General features: G+C 43.8%; 1 pseudogene; it reads left to right on the forward strand.

The window, feature by feature from the left end:
• The first annotated feature begins 273 nt into the window (after positions 1 to 273).
• Positions 274 to 1,481, forward strand: LOC132229396 (small ribosomal subunit protein uS5-like; annotated as a pseudogene).
• The last annotated feature ends 6,901 nt before the right edge of the window (positions 1,482 to 8,382 follow it).

An 8,382-nucleotide genomic window follows, 5' to 3' on the forward strand; every position in this document is an offset into this window, starting at 1 on the left:
CCCTAGCTGGTTTGGCTTAGTAGATAGAGCATCGGCCCATGGACTGGAGGGTCCCGGGTTCCATTCTGGTCAGGGGCACATGCCCGAATTGCGGGCTCGATCCCCAGTAGGGGGTGTGCAGGAGGCAGCTGATTAGTGATTCTCTCTCATCATTGATGTTTCTATTTCTCTCCCTTTCCCTTTCTCTCTGAAATCAATAAAAATATATATATTTTAAAATTTATATGTGAATATAATTTTTTATTATTTACAAAAATGGGATTATCTATTTGTAGAAAACCTTTTTTTTTTCATCAAAAAATATTTCATGAGCTCTGACTGGTGTGGCTCAGTTGTTTGGAGCATCCTTCCATGCTCCAAAAGGTTGCAGGTTCAATTTCCAGTCAGGGCACATACCCAGGTTGTGGTTTTGATCCCTGGTCAGGTGGGTGCCAGAGGGAGGCCATCAGTGTCTGTCTGTTGCCTGTCTGTCTCCTCCCCCCCCCCTTTTTCTTTCTAAAATCAAGGAAGAAAAAATATATATCATGAGCATATTTTCCAAGTAAATACCAAGTGATGACATGGGTGTTGTGGGAGGGGACGCTAGAATGGGAGGCCCTGGTGATTTGGCAGTGTATTGGGCCAAGGTCACGGGGTCAACTGAGGCCAGGGAGTTGAGGAGGTAAGCAGAGGTCAAGGATTGGACCCCTATCACCAAGCCAGGCCGCCTGGTCAATGACATGATCAAGTCTCTGGAAGAGATCTATCACTTCTCCCTGCTCATCAAGGAATCAGATCATTGACTTTTTCTTGGAGGCATTGCTCAAGGTCGAGGCTTTGAAGATCATGTACATGCAGAAGCAGACCCACTGGCCAGAGGACCTGGTTCAAGGCATTTGTTGTCTTTGTGGACTACAAATGGACATGTCAGTCTGGGTGTTAAGTACTCCAAGGAAGTAGCCACTGCCGTCTGTGGGGTCATCATCCTGGCTAAGCTCTCTGTTGTCCCTGTGCAGGGAGGCTACCAGGGGAACAAGATCGGTAAGTCTCACACCGTCCCTTGCAAGGTGACTGGCCACTGTGGTTCTGTGCTGGTGGCCTCATCCCTCCCCCCAGGGCCACTGGCATTGACTCAGCCGCTGTGCCTAAGAAGCTGCTGCTGCTGGCCAGTATCCACAACTGCTACACCTCGGCCAGGCGCTGCACTGCCTCCCTGGGCAACTTTGCCGAGGCCACCTTTGAAGCCATCTCCAAGACCTACAGCTATCTCACCCCCAACCTCTGGAAAGAGACCATGTTCACTCAGTCTCCCTATCAGGAACTCACTGACCATCTTGTAAAGATCCACACCAAATAAATAAATAAGTAAAGACGCACACCAGAGTTTTTGTGCAGAGGATCCGGGCTCCAGCTGTGGCCACCACATAATTTTATACAAGAAAAATAAAGTGAATTAAGCCCGTTTAAATATATATAATGAACTTTTAAAATGAAATTAAGTATTCTCCAGGTTCATTTTTTTTAATATATTTTATTGATTTTTTACAGAGAGGAAGGGAGAGAGAGAGTCAGAAACGTCGATGAGAGAGAAACATCCATCAGCCGCCTCCTGCACATCCCCCACCGGGGATGTGCCCGCAACCCAGGTACATGCCCTTGACCAGAATCGAACCTGGGACCCCTCAGTCCGCAGGCCAACGCTCTATCCACTGAGCCAAACCGGTTTTGGCTCCAGGTTCATTTTTTAATTAAGTATAGTTGATATACAATATTATATTAATTTCAGTTGTACAATATAGTGATTCAACATTTTTATACCTTACAATGCAATCACCCCACTAATTCTAGTAATCATCTATCACCATGCTAATTTATCACAGTATTATTGATTATATTCCCTTACCTTTTTACCTATTCCCTCCTCCTCTCCCCCAATTGGTTTCTGTCCAGGGTCATTTTAATATGTGTAAAGTATTCATTTCATGGATGTATGACAGTTTCAGTAGTTAATTTCAGATTTTTAAACAGGTTGCTTCCAATTGCCTTTACTTGTAGAATCATCACAAATTTGTCTTACCATAATATCATCTAATACTGTCTTACTCTTTTAGGCTCTTTTCATTCCACTGTGTCTACACATAGGTGATTACATCCTAACATCCTAGCTTATAATTGTGATGAAATTGTTCTAGCATACAAATATTCCCTACATTTGGGCCAATAAGGCTGAGGCTTTCGAAGCTGTATTAGTCTGCTAGAGCTGCCATAACAAAGTCATATAGGTTGGGTGGTTTCAGCAATAGACATTTATTTCCTCACACTTCTGGAGACAGAAAGTTCAAGATGAAGGAGTCTGCAAGGTTGGTTTCTTCTGAGGCCTCTCTCCTTGGCCTGTTACTCTTATTGATGCTCTGCTTCCTCTGTCTTCACATGGCCATGTGCGTGTGTGTGTGTGTGTGTGTGTGTGAGAATCTTTTCTTATAAGGACACCATTTGGATTAGGTTCCACCCTAAAGACCATTTTACCTTAAGTACTTTGTAAAGGACCTATGTCCAAATACAGTCACATTCTGAGGTACTGGGGGCTGGGACTTCAACATATTAATTTGGCAGGGACACAAGGCAGCCCACAACAGATGTATACACTAGCTTTATTGCGAAAGGTCCCACCAATGAGGCAATTTGTAGTAAGGCTTTTTAAGTTTCCATGACATTTTATTGTTTAACACATAACAAATCCTTAGTCTGTAAGACTCATCAGGGCAGGGATTGTTTACTATTGTATGTAGAGCCTGGAACATCATCAGTGTCTACCAGTTGCTGGTTGAATGAATGAGTAAATGAATGTCAAGTTTCTTTAGTAGCATAAAGTAATGTCAAGTCAACCTACATGCTTATTTTTTGAGCATGTATTTCATTACTTACCTGAGGTGTGCATATGATGTAGTGTCTGAGATTGCCAAATCCATTGCCATATTGAAGTCGGAGGCAGTGGGTAAAATCGCCCCAATACCCTGCTCACCATGAGTGACACACAAGCACTAGATGGGACTTTCTTTTGAGGGAAAGAGAGAGAGCGAGTTCTCTGTCCACTAGGATATGCACATGTTCTCTTCAGTGTTTACATATGGTCAGGTTTTCATGGCTATCTAGTGTGATTTACTGCAACGTCTTCAGCACTTTTTATAGTTGAAAACTCTGGTCTGATCCTTGGACCTGGGAACATAGGGACCTATTCTGTGAGCAAGATGACCAGTGGCCAGGTAGTGTGGACAGAGTCTTCGGGAATGTTAAAGCACTGTCAGTGGTCTCCACTTCTAAGTACTGTTTGGGGGTCTACTTACCTGAAATCGCAGAAATTTTACTTTGGTTCTATGCATTCCCTATTCATTGAACACACAGAGGTACACATACATAATCCTTATTGAAGAAGTCTTTATTTCACTTATTTATACTCTGGTTTGTGACTGAAGAGCTCTATCTTACAAAGAAACAAATATTGAATTATAAGTACTAGTATTTTAGGCAAAGAAATAATCTTCATCCAATGAGAATAGAGCAGTTTTTTTCTAGTCTCTGCGCTCTTGTCTGAAGTCAGAAGGAAGGGACAGCTGGCCCTTTCCATGTCCCCTGAAGTTAACTCATTTAAAAATGCTAGTAAGCAATGAACTTATGTCATGGAGGAAAGGTTGCTTTAGAAGAGTTATTTAACCTTCCCTAATATTCTAATAAATCTAAAATGATATTTTAGAAGTATAACAAACAACTCATCATTCTAAAACCCAACCGACAATCAGGAAATAAGCAACTTTTGGCTTCTGGGCAACAAAAGGAGATGTGGTGCTCATGCTTACTATCCGCATGTTTTTAGCTACCTTGGTTATATGGTTGGGCGAACTTTTGTGGATCAGAAACAATCAATGAGAAAGGGAAGAGGAGGTTGCTTTTGGCAGGCACACTGAGTTCAGGAAGAAGTGACAAGCCATAGTCCAGATAGTGAGGGAGGAAAAATCACAAAACCAAACAAAACTTCAAGTTGGAATTTACTGTGGAATTCTAAGGTATGCTAGCAAATAGCTACCTCAAGTATGTCTAGTCTCTTGGGGATGGGATCATCTTGTGGCCTAATATAAATCTTGTTTATAAAAAGTAATCTTTGCATGACAATCCAATGTAATAGTTGAAGTTTATGATAATATTGTTTTTCTGATTTTTTAGAAAAGGGAGAAAAAAAATGAGGCAGTGCATAATATATTTTAGAAAAAAATTTCTACTCCAAATGGTTAACATTTAAAGGGAAAACCATCAGCCATCAGAAATAATGCATTCCTCAAATTATCTGGTAAAGTAATGATGTATTTAGGATAAGAGCTGTATAAAGGTGTTCTCAGTAGCCCATTCTTATAAGTGCACTGCTTGTTTGAGAGGGAGAGCTTAACTAAACTGCAGCGATTTGGAAATTCTAAATGACACCTCACCCCCTGCCTCTCAGCCTTCTTTTTACTTGCCACTCCAAGGCAAACCCCTTCATCCAGCAACTCCCCTAGGCCCCCAACCCTTTTCAGGTTATTCCCACCCCTCCTATATGCCTACTCCACCTCTGCACACTTTGCAAAATATATTCCTTAAAAATATGCACCAGTCCTGTGCCTCTGGGATAGAAAAATCATTAGCCAAAACATGTTCCTACTTTCAAGAGACGTCCCATCCATTTAGGCTGTGGAACCCCGTGTTCTAAGAAACTCTAATTATCGGGCTTCTCCACTGCACGTTCCCTACCTCCACACCCCCACTGGAACTTGGTTTCTTCTTAGAGATACCACTTCCTCCAAAAGCCTTTCTGCAAGAAGACTAGTTCTTCCAGTTCATGCACTGGTGAACCCATGGAGTACACAGACTGTCCTTTTCACACCAGGCTCACCATCTTCTTCCAGTCCCTCCTTCGTGTCTCAGCCAGCTTGGGCTGCCGTAACAAAGTACCACAGGCCGGGGGCTTAACCAACAGAAATTTATTTCCTCAACATTCCAGAGGCTGCAAGTCTGAGATCAGGGTATTGGCAGTGGTGGTATCTAATGAATGAGTCGTCTCCTTGGCTTGTAGGTGCTCCCTTCTCTCTGTCCTCACTTGGTCTTTTCTTTGTTTGTGTCTGTATCCTAATCTCTTCTTATAAGGACACCAGTTCTGTTGGATTAGGGCCTAACCTAATGATATAGGGCCTTCACTGAGGTCATTAAGGTGGGATTAGGGCCCATCTTAATGACCTCTATGAAGACCCTATCTCCAAATATAGTTACCCTCTGAGATATTGGGGGCCAGGACTTCAATATATGGATTCGGGGGAACACAATGTAGTCCATAATACCTCCTCTGGTGTTGGTGACATCTGTTTATGACTGCTTCTTGTCATCTGTATCGAGTCATCCACTGACACCAACTTCACATTGTTCCTTCCAAGCCCCATCCCCTTCTTCATTGTTAGGGACAGGACCATCCATATCAAGGACATATGCCCTGTCCTTTTTCGTAGTTTTCTCCATTTCCTCAGCCCCATGAGTAGGATTTGTGCTCCATTTCACAAGAGTCATTTGGGTCTTTTTCTCCTGAGGTCTCCGTTCCTGTTTCCCCACTCTTAGCCCCCTTCTTTCCTCACACCCTGCCTCAGCCTACCAGCCACTGAACCTGCTCTTCTTCCTGTCCTAGGCCACGCCCAGGGCTCTCAGTCCCCGCCCCTTCCGGTGCCATCCTGCTTGTGATGGATTTTACTCATTTCAGTTTCCAACCCTTAGGATTCCCTACCATACGTTTTTTTCCCCCTCTGTGACTTCATGGTATTGAAGCTAAAACAGCTGAACTTTTCTGTCACTGATTCCTGGGTTCTCCTCTCTTTGAGCCTCAGCCCCATGGTACTCCCTGGCTCTCAGCACTGCTGCTTCTCCCCATTCAGAGCCATCAGATGGGAACTCTCACAATGCGCCTTTTTCCCCTGAGTATTTCTCCCTATGTTCCTACTATTCTTTTACCCTTCCTTCCTGTCATAGAATATGGATTATCCTTCTTTTCCCCAAGGATGATCTCTCTACCATTTCTTCTCTGCCATAGATACACACACACACACACACACACACACACACACACACACACCTTCCTTCAAAAGCTGTTTCTGTCTCATATATTTGTATTCTCTCCCCTCTGGATCTGCATTCCTTTCCCGTTGACATAATTGGTCTGGGTGGCTTACCCATTCTAAAACCCCTTTCCAGACTCTGATATTCATAGGCACTGTTTCATAGATAAGTTTCAAGGCACTGTTGAGCAAGAAGTCTCAACTTCAACACTATTGTCATTTGGGCCAGAAAATTCTTTTTTGTGGGTGCTGTCCTGTGCATTGCAGGATATTAAGCAGCATCTCTGGCCTCAACTCAGAGAGATACCAGTGTTACCATTTCCCCAACCTGTGACAACCAAAAAAACGTCTCTAGATATTGCTGAACATCCCCCTGGGGATCAGAATCACCCCAGTTGAGAACCACTGGTGTAGACATTAAGACGGCTCTGGTAGATCAGCTCTAGCTTACTGTGATGGGTACATAGAATATCCGGCTACAGCTTTAGAATATAGTCTGCATATATGGCACGCATCTTAGGTTGATGTGAAGGACAGATGGTTAGAAAGCAAACTAGCAATATTTATCGCTGTACATTCACATACCTTTCCAATTAAATCCTTGTTAAACAACTGCCCAGACAACAGTGGCCCTTCTGCAGAACTCCAGCCCAGAGCATTTTATTGGGATGAGTCAAGACAGTCAAGTAGGCATCGTTATTGGCAAACTAATTCTCAACTGACTAACAACTTTTGGGGTCAGACTGCCTGGTGTGCTCAGCTCTGCGTACCAGCTGTATGATGTTGGGACTCTGTTTCAGTTTCATCAGGTGTAGAATGGGGGAGACAATAGCACCTGCCAGATTGGAGGTGGAGTGGAGAGTGAAGCAAGATAATACACATGAGGCTCTCAGAACAGTGCCTGGCACATAGTGGGTGTTCAACAAATGGTAGCTGCTATTATCCATGTTCTTGGTACTTTCCTTTCTGTCCCTTTTGTCACCTAACTTCTCACAGAGTATGGCCTTCACTTCCTCTTCTTCCAGTCACTCTTTAACTCCTTGTTTTGTGGCCCCTTCCTTCCACTCTCAAATCAACTTCCTTTCTTGGATCTGACCTTATTTTCAGCTACATGCCTTGATTTCTCTGTATGTGAACACTGTTCAACACCTTTTCCCTTGACAACCCCTACTTCCTTGACTGTTCTGCTTCTTTAGGGGAACATTAGAGAGAAGGTTGGTTTGCCTTCTCCTGCCACCTAATTGCAGGCATTTCCCTTGGTTCAACCTGTAGCTCTTCACTCCTCTCAGATGTTCTCCAGGCCTTATTCCTGGGTCCAATCTCCTGACATCTTCAACACATCCATCTGCTTCTTCACACCACTCATGCCACTGGTAAATGGACCCACCACCCATCCAGATACCCAAACCTGGGACCAGAGAAGCAGTCTTCCTTCATTCTTCCTTGTTTTCCACAACCAATTGGGTCCAAGCCCAGTTGATTCCATCTCTAACATCTCCTACCGTTAGTCCCTCGGCCTATCCCAGTTTTCACTTTAAAATTCTCTTTTTCTGTGAATGTATTCTTTTTAAAAAATATATATTTTATTGAGTTTTTACAGAGAGGAAAGGAGAGGGATAGAGAGTTAGAAACATCGATCAGCTGCCTCCTGCACACCTCCTACTGAGAATGTGCCTGCAACCAAGGTACATGCCCTTGACCGAACCTGGGACCCTGCTGATGCCCTATCCACTGAGCCAAACTGGTCAGGGCCCCGCACTGTTATTATTCACCACTGCTGCAGTGATTTACCTTCTTTTGGTGATTCACCTCTTGGTCAGTGCTCGAGAGGGATTTTTTTCCTTTCTCTCATATCAAATTGGCCAAATATTTAACCTATGTCCTAATTATGTCTCCAATCAATCCATTCCTCTCTATCTCTACAACCCAGTGGCTTACTAGATCCTTATCACTTCTTAGACGGACTCTTCTATTAATTCCTAACTAGCCTTACTGTCTCACGTCCTTCAGACCCTTCTCCACAGTACCATGAGGGAGGCTCTGTCTACCCTCCTTCTTAAGCCTTTGCAGGGCCTCGCTATTGGATAAAGTCCATGGCAGCTGCGAGGTGCACAGACCTAGGTGGTCTGGCCCACTGGGCTATTTTTCCAGCTTCATCCCTTGCTGCGTCCCCTCCTCCCTCTGTTCCAGCCACAGAGGTATTTGCAGTTTAGGGAACTGACCTTGTTTTACATCTCATGCCCTTGAGTGTACTATTCACTGCTCCGTCTGCCTGGAG

The sequence above is a fragment of the Myotis daubentonii genome, chromosome 3 (assembly GCF_963259705.1).
Source record: "Myotis daubentonii chromosome 3, mMyoDau2.1, whole genome shotgun sequence".
Taxonomy (NCBI): Eukaryota; Metazoa; Chordata; class Mammalia; order Chiroptera; family Vespertilionidae; genus Myotis; species Myotis daubentonii.